The sequence below is a fragment of the Aplidium turbinatum genome, chromosome 6 (assembly GCF_918807975.1).
Source record: "Aplidium turbinatum chromosome 6, kaAplTurb1.1, whole genome shotgun sequence".
NCBI classification, from domain to species: Eukaryota; Metazoa; Chordata; class Ascidiacea; order Aplousobranchia; family Polyclinidae; genus Aplidium; species Aplidium turbinatum.
In genome coordinates, this window is record NC_137477.1 from 15,504,257 (window position 1) to 15,523,509 (window position 19,253).

The 19,253-nt window shown below is 48.2% G+C and overlaps 12 non-coding genes and 1 pseudogene across 12 annotated transcripts; all 13 read left to right on the top strand.

Moving 5' to 3' along the window:
* The first annotated feature begins 5,152 nt into the window (after positions 1-5,152).
* On the top strand, positions 5,153-5,366 carry LOC145772893 (U2 spliceosomal RNA; annotated as a pseudogene).
* Positions 5,367-6,223: 857 nt separating this feature from the next.
* On the top strand, positions 6,224-6,386 carry LOC145773427 (U1 spliceosomal RNA). Its single transcript, XR_014289809.1, has one exon. It is a non-coding gene; the product is annotated as a U1 spliceosomal RNA (small nuclear RNA).
* A 184-nt stretch (positions 6,387-6,570) lies between these two features.
* LOC145772949 (U6 spliceosomal RNA) lies at positions 6,571-6,677 on the top strand. The gene has a single exon (XR_014289375.1). It is a non-coding gene; the product is annotated as a U6 spliceosomal RNA (small nuclear RNA).
* A 234-nt stretch (positions 6,678-6,911) lies between these two features.
* On the top strand, positions 6,912-7,105 carry LOC145773530 (U2 spliceosomal RNA). Its single transcript, XR_014289905.1, has one exon. It is a non-coding gene; the product is annotated as a U2 spliceosomal RNA (small nuclear RNA).
* Positions 7,106-14,290: 7,185 nt separating this feature from the next.
* Positions 14,291-14,453, top strand: LOC145773428 (U1 spliceosomal RNA). The gene has a single exon (XR_014289810.1). It is a non-coding gene; the product is annotated as a U1 spliceosomal RNA (small nuclear RNA).
* Positions 14,454-14,636: 183 nt separating this feature from the next.
* On the top strand, positions 14,637-14,743 carry LOC145772950 (U6 spliceosomal RNA). The gene has a single exon (XR_014289376.1). It is a non-coding gene; the product is annotated as a U6 spliceosomal RNA (small nuclear RNA).
* A 234-nt stretch (positions 14,744-14,977) lies between these two features.
* Positions 14,978-15,171, top strand: LOC145773532 (U2 spliceosomal RNA). Its single transcript, XR_014289906.1, has one exon. It is a non-coding gene; the product is annotated as a U2 spliceosomal RNA (small nuclear RNA).
* Positions 15,172-16,028: 857 nt separating this feature from the next.
* Positions 16,029-16,191, top strand: LOC145773430 (U1 spliceosomal RNA). Its single transcript, XR_014289812.1, has one exon. It is a non-coding gene; the product is annotated as a U1 spliceosomal RNA (small nuclear RNA).
* Positions 16,192-16,374: 183 nt separating this feature from the next.
* Positions 16,375-16,481, top strand: LOC145772951 (U6 spliceosomal RNA). Its single transcript, XR_014289377.1, has one exon. It is a non-coding gene; the product is annotated as a U6 spliceosomal RNA (small nuclear RNA).
* A 234-nt stretch (positions 16,482-16,715) lies between these two features.
* LOC145773533 (U2 spliceosomal RNA) lies at positions 16,716-16,909 on the top strand. The gene has a single exon (XR_014289907.1). It is a non-coding gene; the product is annotated as a U2 spliceosomal RNA (small nuclear RNA).
* Positions 16,910-17,766: 857 nt separating this feature from the next.
* On the top strand, positions 17,767-17,929 carry LOC145773431 (U1 spliceosomal RNA). Its single transcript, XR_014289813.1, has one exon. It is a non-coding gene; the product is annotated as a U1 spliceosomal RNA (small nuclear RNA).
* A 183-nt stretch (positions 17,930-18,112) lies between these two features.
* On the top strand, positions 18,113-18,219 carry LOC145772952 (U6 spliceosomal RNA). The gene has a single exon (XR_014289378.1). It is a non-coding gene; the product is annotated as a U6 spliceosomal RNA (small nuclear RNA).
* Positions 18,220-18,453: 234 nt separating this feature from the next.
* Positions 18,454-18,647, top strand: LOC145773534 (U2 spliceosomal RNA). The gene has a single exon (XR_014289908.1). It is a non-coding gene; the product is annotated as a U2 spliceosomal RNA (small nuclear RNA).
* The last annotated feature ends 606 nt before the right edge of the window (positions 18,648-19,253 follow it).

Below are 19,253 nucleotides of genomic sequence, written 5' to 3' on the forward strand. Positions count from 1 at the left end.
CAGCAGGTGCTGCCGTGTTCTCCCTCGAGCTTACAAGCTGGATGGGGCCCAAGAGCACTGGCGATCCTGCCCCGAGGGCCTTCAATTGCCAACCTGCCTTCCCTGGCCGAGCAATGACCCGACACCCTCGGAGAGCCAAACCAGACCCCCTATGATGACCAAGCCTGGGCTTTCCTACGCCCCTGTTGTCAGGCGTGGAAGGCGCCGGCCCTCGACTGCAGGCGCATCGGTCGAGGGGTCATCCCCTCTTCTCCCTTCCTCTGTCATCCGTTCTCAAGTCTTTTGGCGCCAAGGCATAGACAGCACTTCCACTTCGCCCCCCCCACCTGAACTTTTCCATTCTATTCTAACTCATCCAGGCAAAACTTCACTCAGCCCTGCTGATACTGACAGCTTGCCTGATTTAGATGTGTTGTTTCTTCCTCGTCTGTCTTCGGCCGGACCTGGGTCGGAAAGTGGGGACTCTTCCGACTCGTCTGACTCGTCGAACAGCGAATCTCTTTCCTCTTCTTCCACTTCCTCGCCTGATAGCTCAACCACGGACGGTTACGGCCCTACTGTCAGAGCGAATCCTCTTCTACATGTACCCCTGCGCAAGCCGACCTCCACCGGATCCGTGGCAGTGGACTCGCTCGGTTTATCCAAGCCGGCTTCGCGCCCTTTTTCTTTTTCTTCTCTGCCACTGACGGCCACCACCGGAGCTGAAACTAGAGACTTAATCAGCTCTTCCAAGCCGCCCATGCAAACCTTTTCATCTAAGTCTCTTCAACATCCATCTCACTCCTCTTTATCCTTTAATCCTGTTTCCATCTGTCCTATACAACCTTGTTCCTCGACGCTGTCTGCTGAAGCCCAACCTTTTACCCCACCTACCCAAACCACCCACTCTAAATTCCTGCCAACTATCTCTTCCCAAACCTTGACTCGACCCCGAAGTGACACCATGACATGCAACCAAGCCACGATTGACCCCGGACTCCCACAGACTACCCCAGGGATGTCCATCACACCCAACAATCAACGATCCATCCAACACCCTGTTGAACCGGTCAGGGAAAGTAAGACGAAGAGCTCCAGGCGGGCTCTTCGCAGTTTAGTGAACCTTACTTTAGCGGGTGGCATAAATTTCGACCAGTTCTGCATCGAATTGGAAGAGTGGACCGCTGGCACTTCGCCGCCCAAGAGGACACGTCCTCGCAAACCACGCTTCAATCGTGGCGCCCGGGCTCGCGCGGCTCGCCGTCGTTCGAACGGGGGTTCTCCTCGGTCGGACGGTGGGGGTTCGCGCGGGAACGGAGCCCGATATCGTAGCGGCGTGGGGTTGCGAGCCGCCTTCTCGCGGGACGCGAAGGGAACGGTCCGCCGGATCGTTGAAGGAAAAAACTGTGACCGTCGTTGCGAAATCCCACCTCAAGAAATTGAAGAGAGATTTCGACGCGACATGACCGCTCCTGAAGCTGGGAGTTGCTCGCAGATGCCCGAGTGGATGAACGCCCACCGCTACGAGCATGATAATGTAAACCTCTCCCCCGTCGATGACGGTGAAGGTCCCATTACGGCCCGGGAGGTGGAGGCGGTCCTCCAGTCGCTAGATGTCGGTTCCGCCCCTGGTTCTGACGGATTGTCCTACGGTTTCTGGAAGATCCTGGACCCAAGAGGGGGACTCTTAGCCAGCCTTTTCGAGACCTGCCGGATCAACCGTCGTGTACCGGACCAGTGGAGAACCAGCAGGATCACTCTCATATGTAAAGACCCTGAGGGTGACCTGCACGACGTCAGCAACTGGCGGCCCATCTCCATCTGCCGAAACATATACAAGATTTACGCCGCCGTATTGGCCCGGCGCCTGCAGCGATGGGCGGTGGAGGGGAATGTTATCAGCCGAGAGCAAAAGGGATTCATGCCCACGGAAGGCGTCTATGAGCATGTGTTCATGCTCGACACCATCCTCTCGAATGCACAGTCACGCAAAAGGCCTGTGTCGGTTGCGTTTCTGGACATCCGAAACGCCTTTGGCAGTGTCCGGCACGAGTGCATAGCCGAGGTCCTGCGCCATTTCGACGCCCCCACAGACCTTATTGAATGCATCTCCGACATATACGTCGCTAACACCTGCACCGTCCGCTGCGGCAATGGTGAAACCGACCGTATCCCTGTGGGGCGGGGAGTCCGTCAGGGCTGCCCGTTGTCTGGGCTGCTATTCAATTTGGTCATCGAGGTGCTCCTCAGGGGCGTCCGTGACAAAACGGATTGCGGCTACAACCTTCCTGCCAAAGAAGACGACATTAAAGTACGTTGTATGGCTTATGCGGACGACATCTGTCTCGTTTCTTCCGATCGCGAGCAGATGATCTCTCTCCTATCTTCTACCGATCCCTTCTCTTCCTGGTCCGGGCTACGGTTCAACCCACGCAAGTGTGGCACCCTATCCTATGGGAAAGTGTCGGCGTCCCGTCTGCGGGTCGACCCGAAACCTTTCTCCCTTGCTGGGGAGGAAATTCGGGTCATCCCCAAAGGCGAGACGTACAAATACCTCGGCGCTCGAACCGGCTACGCCTCGGACGCATCCCTAACCCAACCCTTCATCTCCACTCTGGAGAAGCACATTTCTTTATTAATGAAATCCTTTCTTACCCCAAGCCAGAAACTCCTGGCACTCACCTCTATCATTCTCCCGTCCGCGTCATACCATCTGCGAGTGCGGCGCTTCAGACAGTATGAGCTTCTGAAGCTTGACCGACTGGTATTGCGGTGTTTGAAGGTGGCGTGGCGTCTTCCCAAGTGGGCGTGCAGCGCGTTCTTCTACTGTAAGCCTGCATTAGGAGGTTTGGGCATTCTGAACTTGTGTCGCGAAAGTGACACGCTTTCGGTAGCTCATGCTTTCAAGATGCTGACGTCACCTGACAACATTGTCTCTGCCGTCGCTCTCGGGCAGCTTAGGCGTCATGCCTGTCTGAGGCTCGGCACTCCGGATCCCACGCCTGGTCACCTGGCCAGTTATCTAAACAGTGAACCTCCTCCCGACGGCGCCCGCTCTAGACCGTGCCCTACAGGCGAGAGCCTGTGGGGCCGTGTCCCGGCGGCCACCCGTCGTCTGAACGTACGCTGGTCCGCCCGCCCGGATGGCGGCCTTGAGTTGGCCGCGGGGAGCTCCACAATCACCCCTCCCTTAAGGAAAAAAGTGGTGCCGACCCTCCATCAACACAATGACTTGTGGTGGAGGAGACAGTGGGAATCCAAACCTGACCAAGGCAAGACGGTCAGTGCCCACTGCCTGTCCGGGTTCTCAAATTCCTGGACCCGGCGCCCGGAGCTCCTGGATCACGCGGACCGAGTATTTGCGTACAAGGCCAGATTGAACCTATTGCCACTCAAATCCAAACCAAGCCATGGCCGTCCTTACCTACCTGCCATGTGTCGTGCGTGTGGGAAAGCGGAAGAGACTCTCCCTCACATATTGAATCACTGCCCTACCGTGATGACTGTCGTCACGGAACGTCACAATTCAATATTGAGGGAGATCGCGGGGCACGTGCCTGCCGAATGGCAACCCGGGCTTGCCATAGATAGTACGGTTCCACAGCACGTGGAAGCGGGCGGTGCCGATCTGCGTCCTGACATCGTCTTGCAACGCCCTGACGGTGTCACGGTCGTATGTGACGTCACATGCCCGTTCGACTACGGCGCGGATTCTCTTCGAAAAGCCGCCGACAGGAAACACGACAAGTACGGCGAGTTATGTGTCAACATAAAGGAAGACAGGAAGCGCCCTTGCAGGGACGTCCTGTCACTTCCGTTCGTCGTAGGCTCCCTCGGGAGCTATGCCCCGACGAGCTCTCGAGCTCTGACGGCCTTGGGCGTTCCTGCTCGTGGGGTAGCAGAGGTGGCTAGAAAAGTGGCCTCCCTCTCAATCGAAGGATCCTTCCGCGTCTGGAAAGCTTGGAACGCCGGGCTCACTCGTGGAGGGGCTACGTCATAGAAAAGACGACATCAGCGATCAGAAACTTATTCCCTAATAACGTTGCAGTAAGTATCCGAGCGCGCAAGACAGCAAACCGTTTGGACGTTATAACTTTATAACAATATTGTGTTAAAATTGATCACCCCATATCACCACCTTATTTCTATAAACTAGCGCCATTTCTTTTATATGATACTCCAGTCTCATCAAAAACAAACATTCTAAAGTAAAAAGGAAGGAAATAAAATACCTCTTGTACATTGTGACTTGAGACTGGTTTAATAGTAATTAAGCAATTTCAATCACCACTAGATTCTCTATGTATTAATCAATCAACTGTTTCGAACTGTCATACGCTGTTTTTGCCTTGTAACGCTGTTCTTGCCCGCTCGGATCAACCTCGCTCCGCTTTCAACGCATCGATCAACACGATCCCCTGATCAACTCGATGCAGCCTCAAAATTTCTACCTCAAATTTATATTTTTTACCGGTAATGTAGCCTATCAGTGCCTCTGGTTTCGATCGCTAGCCTCCCCGACCCAGCTGGGCGAACCTGCCTCAACGTCTGGTCAGTGCACATCCGTGCTCGCCGAATGAAGGCTTACTCTTCTCCAGTGAGTATTAATTACACTCCCACCTATATATTTTTTTTTTGTTTTATTGATTAATCGAGCCTCTGCTCCACAATTTTATTGAATATTTCGTCTGCCACGAGAGCCAAATTATCCCTAAATGGTTCTACTCTCTTCCTCGTGGGAGACCCCAATTTTATCCGCTCTGCCTGCTGGCAGACCGGGTATAAGAGTCAGAGTACCTGCGCGAGGACGCGTGAAGGAGACGTGGGCGCCACCCGGCGGTCAATTACTGCCGGTTCCAGCGTCCACACGCGACGGGTCGCCCGACTCGTCGCAGGGCTCCTTTCTGGACTATGCAGAAAGAACCTGTCTCCCTGGCCCGCTCCGCCATTCTAAATTTGCGGACGGGCCATATAATGTTTCGATCCACACTCTCCCTCCACAGGTACCTCGACTCCCCAGCCTGGCCCTCGCGACCTAAGCTGGTGGACTTAACCCTCCGGGTGCATCGTCACCCCATAAATCACGCCGCTCCCCGCCTCCGCGGGGTGTGGCAGGCCGGTTTCTTAAAGTCTTCGACCTGGCTATGTTTGTTTGTACTCTCTCGCCGTGTCAATCTTTTGTACCGTGAGTTACTGATGCGAATAAAACAGTTCAACAACAACAAGTGTAGTATCTGTTCTTCTCAGTTTAATACCTGGGACGCCCAGCATCGCTGGGCTCTTGTATTAAATGTATGTTTGAAGACGGGGTGTCGATTCAAAGCTCGCTTTGTCGCACCCACGGGTTGTCCCGGTATTGCAGTACCTCCGGGTTCGGCCCACATCCCACCTTCGGGTGGGATAAATGAACAATCAATCATTGAAAATGCGAATCATGGCTTTCGTTGTTCGTCGGTCTCATTTCTTGTGTTTTATTGGTCGTCGTGTGTATCATATGTCATTTTCTGTTCATTTTCATTCATTGCGCCGATGTTATCTACTCTCTCGCGTACGTGTGTGTGGTGTTGCAAATTTTTCGCTTGTTGTCGCGTGTTCTGCAATGACTCTCTATTGAATAAAAGTTCCTGTGCTGAGCAATTCAGCCAGCACAGCTGTGCCAATAATGCGACTCACCTTGTCAAACATGTGATGTTCTCCTACGCAGACACAAACTTCTTTTCGTCGCGAGTCGTGAACAAACCAACTGACTGACCGGCCGGCTTCAAGCGGCACGTGACATGCAGAGTCTTGCATTAGTTTAATAAATGTCTTGCATTAGTTTAATAAATGTGAGCAAGCAATGCTCAGAGGGCGACTTACCTTTCAAAGAATAGAATGCGATCACTCATCATATGATAGCATGTATGGCAGCGAATGAAACTGAGCTTTGCTGCAGGCCATTGGCTTGAAATAAAAACAGCATTCTTAAGAAAATTTAGCCCGCTATATATGGCGCTTGGTTAAGCTTCTTCATCATTCTATTTGAATACAAGGTAAGTGCGCCTGAGCATTGTTTGCTCTCATTTTTCAAACTCATACATTGTTCTTTTTCGAAGTAAGTGAGTGATCACAGAAACAGCAGCAGCAGCTGCTGAAGTGTCGTCGAAAGGTTCTGCTCACACACAAAAAAGGCAAACAAAAGCAACGGAGCAAAGCCGAAGAGAATCACGGTCCCAGAAGAGAGATGCTGACAGGCAACCAACTCATACTTACCTGACGAGGGTCTTCACCGTGATCACGTAGGCGGTGGGCCCAGGGCGAGACTTCACCATTGCACTTCGGAGAAGTTGACCTCTGCGATTACCCCAAATGTGGGTAACTCGGTCGTATAATTTCTGTTAGTGGGGACTGCGTTCGCGCTATCCCTTTTTTAACTCATCAACCGAAAGCGAAGAAGAAGAAAAAGCTTTTTCCATCCCCCCCCCCCCCGTACAACACATATCAAGCGTTTGGAGACCGAATTGTTGTCTTGTGTCCTGCTGTTGCGAGACCACAAGCTGAAAGCGAAATCATCTGAAAGCTTTTTAAGCGAATCAAAAGCAAGAGGTGAGCGTACTTGCTTCGGCAGTACATATACTAAAATTGGAACGATACAGAGAAGATTAGCATGGCCCCTGCGCAAGGATGACACGCAAAATCGTGAAGCGTTCCATATTTCTTTTAGTCACCGACTGGATGTGCATCCACAGTTCATCGACATGCTTTCTATGCCTTGTCCTTTGCTTGGATGCGACTTGATCGCGTCGTCACGCACGTGGTGTGCCCACGTTGCCAGGCAGTGGAGAACACCAGCCATTCGACAAAGTCGATTTCAAATGCGACCAGGACTGCCGGCCGGCGGACCGAAAGCGCCGCCGCGATGTCTAAACGTCGACGTCGTGGAGCATTGCTTTATCGCTTCTCGGCTCTCAAGAGCTAAGATCAAGTGTAGTATCTGTTCTTCTCAGTTTAATACCTGGGACGCCCAGCATCGCTGGGCTCTTGTATTAAATGTATGTTTGAAGACGGGGTGTCGATTCAAAGCTCGCTTTGTCGCACCCACGGGTTGTCCCGGTATTGCAGTACCTCCGGGTTCGGCCCACATCCCACCTTCGGGTGGGATAAATGAACAATCAATCATTGAAAATGCGAATCATGGCTTTCGTTGTTCGTCGGTCTCATTTCTTGTGTTTTATTGGTCGTCGTGTGTATCATATGTCATTTTCTGTTCATTTTCATTCATTGCGCCGATGTTATCTACTCTCTCGCGTACGTGTGTGTGGTGTTGCAAATTTTTCGCTTGTTGTCGCGTGTTCTGCAATGACTCTCTATTGAATAAAAGTTCCTGTGCTGAGCAATTCAGCCAGCACAGCTGTGCCAATAATGCGACTCACCTTGTCAAACATGTGATGTTCTCCTACGCAGACACAAACTTCTTTTCGTCGCGAGTCGTGAACAAACCAACTGACTGACCGGCCGGCTTCAAGCGGCACGTGACATGCAGAGTCTTGCATTAGTTTAATAAATGTCTTGCATTAGTTTAATAAATGTGAGCAAGCAATGCTCAGAGGGTTTTTTTTTTTTTTTTTTTTTTTTTTTTTTTTTTTTTTTTTTTTTTTTTTTTTTTTTTTTTCGCGCAACGCTCAGAGTTCAAGATGGATACCACTACATCTTGCAGGTTTACAAATTGTCCATATGGAATGGATTTGTTTCCTGTCTCATCATTAGTGCGTCCGCTCCGGGAGCCGTCCACACACCCAAACACTCAGCAGGCACACCATACTTACATGGAAGATACCTACCAGGGAGGCGAGGGACTCACTACGACCGAAGGGACCCACCGCGGTAGATGGTAATCTGTGGATGTAAATGTTTGGTTAGTGGCTGCCTCAAGCTGATCTGCCTATCTCGACTTTCCTCTTGCTGATCTTGAAGCAGTCTAGGAGATGGCGGGTCAAGCTCAAGAACTAGCGCGTTTTGTCAAAGAGTTAATTTTAATTTTATTTGTAATTGTTTATGTGTGTGTATCTTCTTGTTGCCCGCTTCAAGAAGGGCACCTGTTTGGAGGAAACGGGCCACTGCAGTCTGACACCTCATTTGGCGGAGATGCCAGAGAGGAGCGGCCAGAGGGAGGGTAGCTTTCGCTGACCCCAGAGTCATCATGGAATTGGCCGCTGCAATCCTGCCATCCCAGAGCGAGTGGGACGACGGAGAGGGACGGTTAAAGATCTCCCGCTGCAATCACTCTTCCGGCATCAGGCCGTTGGAGATGAGTGAGAGGGACGGGTTAAAGGTGGGTTGTTACGCCCTTGGCTGTCTAATCTTCTTCAAAGATGATCTACGACCGTACTGTTCTAGTGAGATCCACCGCTGCAATCAGTCATCCCTACCACCGAGGACGACTGAGAGGGCGGTTGAAGAGTGGATCTTGACTGGTTCTTCTTTCTTCTGACCGTAGGAGGAGGTTTAGAAAAAGTAGAAATGTCAGATGACAAAGGAATGTTATGCTTTTGTGTTATGTTTTTCGTTTTTGTCATGATGACCCACAGGGCTTGAATGGTGGACCGTTTTGTGTCCTGTATATATGTGTCGCCTATGTCCAGAGATTTCTTCTTTTGGATGATGGTGTGCTTGGCGACATTCATCATGGTCAAAAGAATCGGGTTGTTCGTTTGTCCTCCAGGGAGTTGATTGTAAAGGATCATGTCCTTTGTTATTTCTATGTCTTCCTTTGTTAGGCCAAGATATTGTTGTTTCAGGCGCTCCCATATTCCTTGTGCAAAGGAGCACTTGGTGAGGACGTGGGCCACATTGTCTTCTGGTTTTCTGCAGAATTTGCAGTTTGTTTTTCTGTCGGAATGTATTGATCTATTAAAGTCTCCCCATTTGTATCCTCCATGTGCAATCCGAAAGGACATGGAGGATAGGTGAGGTGGAAGGAAGAGTTTGATTCCCTTGTTTTTCAAGAGGATCTCATTCCAAGGAATCTTCTTTCCGTTTTCATCGATCTTGTCAATTTTCTTTTCATTTTGCGTTTTCAGGTTGATGTAGATATTTTTGTAGGAAGTATTTTCCCAGTCGTGTTTCAAGCCTTTGAGTTTGCAAAAGGACTTGAAGATGTCCGCATACATTTCGTTTGGAATTGGGGCATGCGGAATGCTGTTGGAGAACAGATGAGGATTGATGTGTCTCATTCTGTAACTCAAATTGAACATGGCCCATTCGTGCCAGATTTCGGTGGCGTCTTCTAGTGAGAAGAGGTGGCGAATTCTGTCGATGCGGCTTGTTTGAAATTTTGATTGGATGTCCACCATGTTGATGCCTCCATCTTTGACAGGAGGAAACGTTTTGCTTCTCTGGAGCTGTTCGAATGGTGAAGGATACCAGAGGAAGTCGAAGAGGATTTTGTTTAGTTCTTTGATGTGTTGTTTCGTTGGCATCAGCACTCTACTGAGATGCAAAGTGACGGGTACCAAGAGAGTGTTGATGATCGAGATCTTTCCATAGAGGGAGAGTCTTCGTGGTTTGTGGATGTTGGCGATCGTTTGAGTTTTCTTGATGGCGGTCTGCCAGTTCATCTTGTCAAGTTGTGTTTTGTTTGTGCCTAGCCAGATGCCCAGGATCTTGACGTTGTTCAAGATCGCAGCTTCTGGAAAGAGCTGCTGAGCTCTTTGGGCCAGGTCAGGTTTGGACGCCAGGATCTGGGTCTTTCCCTGGTTCACTTTCTGGCCGGACATCGTCTGGTAGATGGCTAGTTCTTTGTTGATTTCCTTGAGAGATGGAATGTCTCTTGTGATGAATGTGGTGTCGTCCGCATATTGCTGGATTTTGATTGTCAGCTTGGAAAAGCGAAAACCGTTGATCAGATGGTTTTTCTCTATGCGTCGGGTGAGAACGTCAGCACAGATTATGAAATAGAGCATGCTGAGGGGACAACCCTGTCGTATGCCCCTTTTAACGTTTATTCGTTTTGTTAAAGCTCCATTGATTTCTATCTTGCTTTTTGTTTTGTGGTAAACTAATGACAGGTAATTCATCATTATTGGTTTTACTCCGATTTTCTTCAAGATTCCATAGAGGAAGGAGTGACTAACTCTATCGAAAGCTTTTTCAAAGTCAGTTATCATGACGTACAAGTCCCTGTGTTGTGTTTGAGAAGCTTCCAGGGCAGCTTGTATATTCATTGTAACATGCTCTATTCTGCGGTTTGGCAGTCCACATTTCTGATTCGGACAAATCAGGTTTGTGATCATGGGTGTGAGTCTGTTGGAGAGGATTTTACTCAAGATCTTGTAATCAGTGTTGAGTAGAGAGATCGGTCTCCAATTTTTGAGCTTTTCTTTTTCACCTTTTTTAAAGATTAACTTCACTTTTGCTTCTCTCATTGAGGGAGTCATTGTTTTTCTCAAGTAGCAATTTGTAAGCATCTCTAGAATGTCGTGTTTCAGGAAATGCCAGCATTTTTGGTAGAATAATGAGCCGAGACCATCTGATCCAGGTGCAGAATCCTTGTTAAGAGAATCGATGGCGGTTTTTACTTCTTTTAGAGTTATGAGCTGTTCTGCTTGTTCAGCTGCGTCTTCTTCAATTTTGGCCTCTCCCAGAATGTTTAGGTAACTGTTCTGTTCTTGAGGGTTGATGTGGTCTTCTATGCCCCATAGGGAGTGGTAGAAGCTGTGTACTTCTTTGAGAATGTCTTCTTTCTTGGTGAGAGTTGTGTTGTTTGCGTCGTGTATCTCAGTGATAGAGCTACTTTTACAATTTTGTTCCTCTGCTTTGAAGAAGCTTTTAGATGGCTCTTCATCGCTAGTTGGGATAGTTCTGGATCTGATTTGCGATCCGACTGCTTTATAATCGTAGAAGTTGTTGATTTTCTCCAAGAATTCCGGGCGACGATCTTCCAGGACGTGGTCTGGATGAGCGTCCAGAGTGTGGAGCATATTTTTCGCTTGATTGTAATCTTCTCTACGCTTGAGTGCGACATCTTGCGAGAGTTCAATTAGTCGATTTTTCAACATTTTCTTGCCATGATCCCACCTTATAAGCATGTCTGGTGGTTCTATTTGTGGTACGTTTATGGTCCAGTTTTCCCAAGCCGTTTCGAGCTCTGTTATGACGTGAGCATATTCTAATATGCTGTTATTGATTTTGTATGAATATTCACCCCATTTGGTGTGTTGATGATATTTTAGATGAATTATTGGTAATGTGCAGTGGTCTGATGATGTGAAGTATTCATGTTTGATGTTATGATAATTTTCAAGTGCATGTTCATTTATGTATATTCTATCTATCCTGGTCTTACTGTTGTGGTTTTGGCGCGTGAACAGTCTTTTGTATGGATGTTCTTGTCTGTATATGTCTATCAGTTGGTTATGACGTATTAATGTTCTAAGTGCTGTTTTATCCGGTGTAGTGAAGAAAAATTGCGGCTTAGCAGTGTCTAACGGATCAAGTATCACGTTAAAATCACCAAGTAAGACCACATGTTGATGCTCATATTCCAGCATAGCCTCGGAGAGCAGTTCAAAACATGACTTTCTCTCTCCGCTGCTCTGCGGAAGGTATGCATTGAATATGTTTATGTTATTTTTACCACATTTGATGTTGAGGTGATGTATTCGATTTTGTACTATTGTGTGATGTGTGATTTCGGACCTATCGTGTATGTCCTTCTTTACGATGAACATTGTCCCTGCATAGAAGGGGGTTCTATCAGGTTCTATGTTTGTATATGTTATGTAATTGTTATGTTGAGCCCACGTCTCGAGTTGATCGGTGGGGATTCTGTGTGTTTCCTGAATTGCCAGTACAGAGAGTCTGTGAGATGTAAAGAACTGTTTGACATCTCGCAATTTCTTGGATATTCCGTTGATGTTCATTGAGCCAACCTTGAGGATGCCCAGTCCGGCGTCCGAATCGTCACTCTCCGTATCTGTGAACATGATTATAGATAGAGAAAAAGCAGATTAAAGTTTAAGAGTTTTGGACTAGACCGTGTAGTTGGATGGGACGCCGTCTGAGTCCGTGAGCTCATCCACCGAACTGAAGACATTTCGATGGAGAGGAGAGGTCCCGGTCAGTTCAGCCCGCGTAGACTCTCTCGAAGAAACGGACTCCGAGTCAGTTGACGAGTTGTCATTGTCAACTGAGACCGACGCATCCTTGGAGCTGGCGTGGGATGCGTCGTGGTCTCTGGGATTCGTCGTCCTGGGAGATGCTGGTTGGGCAATCGATCTCCGCTTTAGCAAGGGTTCTTTTGGAGTCGATGTCTTGGACTCTGTGTTGGACATGGGCTTATCCGCTATCTCAGTATCTGATGAGAAGATGCTGCGCATGGAGGTTTTGGGGTTGTGTTTCCCTCCTTTGCCCACGGTGATAAAGCCATCGTCGCTCGTGGGGGGGTTCTTTCTCTTCCTACTCTTTTCCCTGAACTTTTCTCTTGCATTGCAACCAGGTTTGTGTCGGCCTGTTGATCGGCACACATGACAGGCGAGCTGCTGCCTGGTTGGCGACGAATCTGACACATACGTTTTTTTTGGTCTGGATGCAGCAAAACGCGGTCTGGACTTCTCGGCCTGTCTCGCAAGGAAAGCGGCCTCTGATCTTTGGCAGAAGAGTTCGTTGCTTCTGTTTATGGATTCTCTCGAGCGTCCCTGTTTCCTGGGTTGTCTAGGCGCCCGGTCTCGGGGTGGGTCGGCCTTGGACTCCCGGTCTCGAGGTGGGTTGGCCTGGGTCTTCTTCGGTTTCGTGGGGCACTTTGATGTTAGGTGTCCCCGGACTTTGCAAATCTGGCAGAGTGGCAAATGTCCTTCTCCAGGCTTGGTGATGGAGATCCATTCACCAAACATCTGCACCTTATCTGGGATGTTGGCGAGTTTAGTGTTCTGCAGGTACACATGCAGAAACTCGTTGCAGATGGTGGGGTGCTGCTTGTGTTTACCTTTAACCATCTGGTAAACATTTCCCCAGTTTGCTTGGCAAGCAAACTCATTAATTAAATCCAGATGCCACTCGTCTGGCACTGGATATAATGTGATCACGTCGCATGGTGGCATCGGTCGCCATACTTTGATCACGTAACCTACTTCCTTGTGTGAATAGGTCACGGGTGACTGATGGTCTAGCGCCAGCTGTTCCATCAGCACGGATTTGGTTTCGTTCTCAGAAGCTGAGAACGTGACGGTGAAAATGTGCTGCCGCAGGCTCTTGGCACGCACAGCTTTTAGCTCCTTTCCATACTTTGCAAGGAAGCCATCTTGCATAAAGAAACTGATGAAAGTGCTTACATCAAGCCAGGACTGGCTGGATGCTTGCACAACCAAGGTTCTTTGATATTTAAACTCGTTGGCCTTAGAGTCGCCCATGAGTATAGCTGGTGTTTAGTTTATGTTATTTTAAATATAAGAATTAACAAAGACTTACCAAAGTCCAAGCTTTTCAAGTTTTAAATTTTCCTTCTGAAGGAAAATTTAGCTAAATTCTGTCTTGACCACACCCTAAAAGCTGGTCACGTACTGTCTAGACTCGCTGTAGCTAACTGGCTATTCTCACCTGACCTACTTTCTACGTGGCAATCAGCTAATTCCCTTAAGGGGAAAAGGCTGACTCCAAAAAAAATCTAGGGAGGGAAAAAAAGCTAACTACTCGCCTAGATCAGTGGTTCCCAGCAGGGGGCCACTGATCTAGCTGACTTAGGCTATTTTCTAAACTTTCTAGTTATTTATTTATCTAACTGACTTTAAAAAAAATCTAAAAAGGCTGGTAAAAGTTAGGCCGGTGTCGCTTTCACTCGCTCGCTCTAGCGAGGAAAGCAAGGCTTGCTGTTAGTCGCTTTTTGGCAGCAATGTTTCCAAAGCCACCAGTTCGCAATTAATCGTTCGCACTTTTGCTCAGAGGGCGACTTACCTTTCAAAGAATAGAATGCGATCACTCATCATATGATAGCATGTATGGCAGCGAATGAAACTGAGCTTTGCTGCAGGCCATTGGCTTGAAATAAAAACAGCATTCTTAAGAAAATTTAGCCCGCTATATATGGCGCTTGGTTAAGCTTCTTCATCATTCTATTTGAATACAAGGTAAGTGCGCCTGAGCATTGTTTGCTCTCATTTTTCAAACTCATACATTGTTCTTTTTCGAAGTAAGTGAGTGATCACAGAAACAGCAGCAGCAGCTGCTGAAGTGTCGTCGAAAGGTTCTGCTCACACACAAAAAAGGCAAACAAAAGCAACGGAGCAAAGCCGAAGAGAATCACGGTCCCAGAAGAGAGATGCTGACAGGCAACCAACTCATACTTACCTGACGAGGGTCTTCACCGTGATCACGTAGGCGGTGGGCCCAGGGCGAGACTTCACCATTGCACTTCGGAGAAGTTGACCTCTGCGATTACCCCAAATGTGGGTAACTCGGTCGTATAATTTCTGTTAGTGGGGACTGCGTTCGCGCTATCCCTTTTTTAACTCATCAACCGAAAGCGAAGAAGAAGAAAAAGCTTTTTCCATCCCCCCCCCCCCGTACAACACATATCAAGCGTTTGGAGACCGAATTGTTGTCTTGTGTCCTGCTGTTGCGAGACCACAAGCTGAAAGCGAAATCATCTGAAAGCTTTTTAAGCGAATCAAAAGCAAGAGGTGAGCGTACTTGCTTCGGCAGTACATATACTAAAATTGGAACGATACAGAGAAGATTAGCATGGCCCCTGCGCAAGGATGACACGCAAAATCGTGAAGCGTTCCATATTTCTTTTAGTCACCGACTGGATGTGCATCCACAGTTCATCGACATGCTTTCTATGCCTTGTCCTTTGCTTGGATGCGACTTGATCGCGTCGTCACGCACGTGGTGTGCCCACGTTGCCAGGCAGTGGAGAACACCAGCCATTCGACAAAGTCGATTTCAAATGCGACCAGGACTGCCGGCCGGCGGACCGAAAGCGCCGCCGCGATGTCTAAACGTCGACGTCGTGGAGCATTGCTTTATCGCTTCTCGGCTCTCAAGAGCTAAGATCAAGTGTAGTATCTGTTCTTCTCAGTTTAATACCTGGGACGCCCAGCATCGCTGGGCTCTTGTATTAAATGTATGTTTGAAGACGGGGTGTCGATTCAAAGCTCGCTTTGTCGCACCCACGGGTTGTCCCGGTATTGCAGTACCTCCGGGTTCGGCCCACATCCCACCTTCGGGTGGGATAAATGAACAATCAATCATTGAAAATGCGAATCATGGCTTTCGTTGTTCGTCGGTCTCATTTCTTGTGTTTTATTGGTCGTCGTGTGTATCATATGTCATTTTCTGTTCATTTTCATTCATTGCGCCGATGTTATCTACTCTCTCGCGTACGTGTGTGTGGTGTTGCAAATTTTTCGCTTGTTGTCGCGTGTTCTGCAATGACTCTCTATTGAATAAAAGTTCCTGTGCTGAGCAATTCAGCCAGCACAGCTGTGCCAATAATGCGACTCACCTTGTCAAACATGTGATGTTCTCCTACGCAGACACAAACTTCTTTTCGTCGCGAGTCGTGAACAAACCAACTGACTGACCGGCCGGCTTCAAGCGGCACGTGACATGCAGAGTCTTGCATTAGTTTAATAAATGTCTTGCATTAGTTTAATAAATGTGAGCAAGCAATGCTCAGAGGGCGACTTACCTTTCAAAGAATAGAATGCGATCACTCATCATATGATAGCATGTATGGCAGCGAATGAAACTGAGCTTTGCTGCAGGCCATTGGCTTGAAATAAAAACAGCATTCTTAAGAAAATTTAGCCCGCTATATATGGCGCTTGGTTAAGCTTCTTCATCATTCTATTTGAATACAAGGTAAGTGCGCCTGAGCATTGTTTGCTCTCATTTTTCAAACTCATACATTGTTCTTTTTCGAAGTAAGTGAGTGATCACAGAAACAGCAGCAGCAGCTGCTGAAGTGTCGTCGAAAGGTTCTGCTCACACACAAAAAAGGCAAACAAAAGCAACGGAGCAAAGCCGAAGAGAATCACGGTCCCAGAAGAGAGATGCTGACAGGCAACCAACTCATACTTACCTGACGAGGGTCTTCACCGTGATCACGTAGGCGGTGGGCCCAGGGCGAGACTTCACCATTGCACTTCGGAGAAGTTGACCTCTGCGATTACCCCAAATGTGGGTAACTCGGTCGTATAATTTCTGTTAGTGGGGACTGCGTTCGCGCTATCCCTTTTTTAACTCATCAACCGAAAGCGAAGAAGAAGAAAAAGCTTTTTCCATCCCCCCCCCCCCGTACAACACATATCAAGCGTTTGGAGACCGAATTGTTGTCTTGTGTCCTGCTGTTGCGAGACCACAAGCTGAAAGCGAAATCATCTGAAAGCTTTTTAAGCGAATCAAAAGCAAGAGGTGAGCGTACTTGCTTCGGCAGTACATATACTAAAATTGGAACGATACAGAGAAGATTAGCATGGCCCCTGCGCAAGGATGACACGCAAAATCGTGAAGCGTTCCATATTTCTTTTAGTCACCGACTGGATGTGCATCCACAGTTCATCGACATGCTTTCTATGCCTTGTCCTTTGCTTGGATGCGACTTGATCGCGTCGTCACGCACGTGGTGTGCCCACGTTGCCAGGCAGTGGAGAACACCAGCCATTCGACAAAGTCGATTTCAAATGCGACCAGGACTGCCGGCCGGCGGACCGAAAGCGCCGCCGCGATGTCTAAACGTCGACGTCGTGGAGCATTGCTTTATCGCTTCTCGGCTCTCAAGAGCTAAGATCAAGTGTAGTATCTGTTCTTCTCAGTTTAATACCTGGGACGCCCAGCATCGCTGGGCTCTTGTATTAAATGTATGTTTGAAGACGGGGTGTCGATTCAAAGCTCGCTTTGTCGCACCCACGGGTTGTCCCGGTATTGCAGTACCTCCGGGTTCGGCCCACATCCCACCTTCGGGTGGGATAAATGAACAATCAATCATTGAAAATGCGAATCATGGCTTTCGTTGTTCGTCGGTCTCATTTCTTGTGTTTTATTGGTCGTCGTGTGTATCATATGTCATTTTCTGTTCATTTTCATTCATTGCGCCGATGTTATCTACTCTCTCGCGTACGTGTGTGTGGTGTTGCAAATTTTTCGCTTGTTGTCGCGTGTTCTGCAATGACTCTCTATTGAATAAAAGTTCCTGTGCTGAGCAATTCAGCCAGCACAGCTGTGCCAATAATGCGACTCACCTTGTCAAACATGTGATGTTCTCCTACGCAGACACAAACTTCTTTTCGTCGCGAGTCGTGAACAAACCAACTGACTGACCGGCCGGCTTCAAGCGGCACGTGACATGCAGAGTCTTGCATTAGTTTAATAAATGTCTTGCATTAGTTTAATAAATGTGAGCAAGCAATGCTCAGAGGGCGACTTACCTTTCAAAGAATAGAATGCGATCACTCATCATATGATAGCATGTATGGCAGCGAATGAAACTGAGCTTTGCTGCAGGCCATTGGCTTGAAATAAAAACAGCATTCTTAAGAAAATTTAGCCCGCTATATATGGCGCTTGGTTAAGCTTCTTCATCATTCTATTTGAATACAAGGTAAGTGCGCCTGAGCATTGTTTGCTCTCATTTTTCAAACTCATACATTGTTCTTTTTCGAAGTAAGTGAGTGATCACAGAAACAGCAGCAGCAGCTGCTGAAGTGTCGTCGAAAGGTTCTGCTCACACACAAAAAAGGCAAACAAAAGCAACGGAGCAAAGCCGAAGAGAATCACGGTCCCAGAAGAGAGATGCTGACAGGCAACCAACTCATACTTACCTGACGAGGGTCTTCACCGTGATCACGTAGGCGGTGGGCCCAGGGCGAGACTTCACCATTGCACTTCGGAGAAGTTGACCTCTGCGATTACCCCAAATGTGGGTAACTCGGTCGTATAATTTCTGTTAGTGGGGACTGCGTTCGCGCTATCCCTTTTTTAACTCATCAACCGAAAGCGAAGAAGAAGAAAAAGCTTTTTCCATCCCCCCCCCCCCGTACAACACATATCAAGCGTTTGGAGACCGAATTGTTGTCTTGTGTCCTGCTGTTGCGAGACCACAAGCTGAAAGCGAAATCATCTGAAAGCTTTTTAAGCGAATCAAAAGCAAGAGGTGAGCGTACTTGCTTCGGCAGTACATATACTAAAATTGGAACGATACAGAGAAGATTAGCATGGCCCCTGCGCAAGGATGACACGCAAAATCGTGAAGCGTTCCATATTTCTTTTAGTCACCGACTGGATGTGCATCCACAGTTCATCGACATGCTTTCTATGCCTTGTCCTTTGCTTGGATGCGACTTGATCGCGTCGTCACGCACGTGGTGTGCCCACGTTGCCAGGCAGTGGAGAACACCAGCCATTCGACAAAGTCGATTTCAAATGCGACCAGGACTGCCGGCCGGCGGACCGAAAGCGCCGCCGCGATGTCTAAACGTCGACGTCGTGGAGCATTGCTTTATCGCTTCTCGGCTCTCAAGAGCTAAGATCAAGTGTAGTATCTGTTCTTCTCAGTTTAATACCTGGGACGCCCAGCATCGCTGGGCTCTTGTATTAAATGTATGTTTGAAGACGGGGTGTCGATTCAAAGCTCGCTTTGTCGCACCCACGGGTTGTCCCGGTATTGCAGTACCTCCGGGTTCGGCCCACATCCCACCTTCGGGTGGGATAAATGAACAATCAATCATTGAAAATGCGAATCATGGCTTTCGTTGTTCGTCGGTCTCATTTCTTGTGTTTTATTGGTCGTCGTGTGTATCATATGTCATTTTCTGTTCATTTTCATTCATTGCGCCGATGTTATCTACTCTCTCGCGTACGTGTGTGTGGTGTTGCAAATTTTTCGCTTGTTGTCGCGTGTTCTGCAATGACTCTCTATTGAATAAAAGTTCCTGTGCTGAGCAATTCAGCCAGCACAGCTGTGCCAATAATGCGACTCACCTTGTCAAACATGTGATGTTCTCCTACGCAGACACAAACTTCTTTTCGTCGCGAGTCGTGAACAAACCAACTGACTGACCGGCCGGCTTCAAGCGGCACGTGACATGCAGAGTCTTGCATTAGTTTAATAAATGTCTTGCATTAGTTTAATAAATGTGAGCAAGCAATGCTCAGAGGGCGACTTACCTTTCAAAGAATAGAATGCGATCACTCATCATATGATAGCATGTATGGCAGCGAATGAAACTGAGCTTTGCTGCAGGCCATTGGCTTGAAATAAAAACAGCATTCTTAAGAAAATTTAGCCCGCTATATATGGC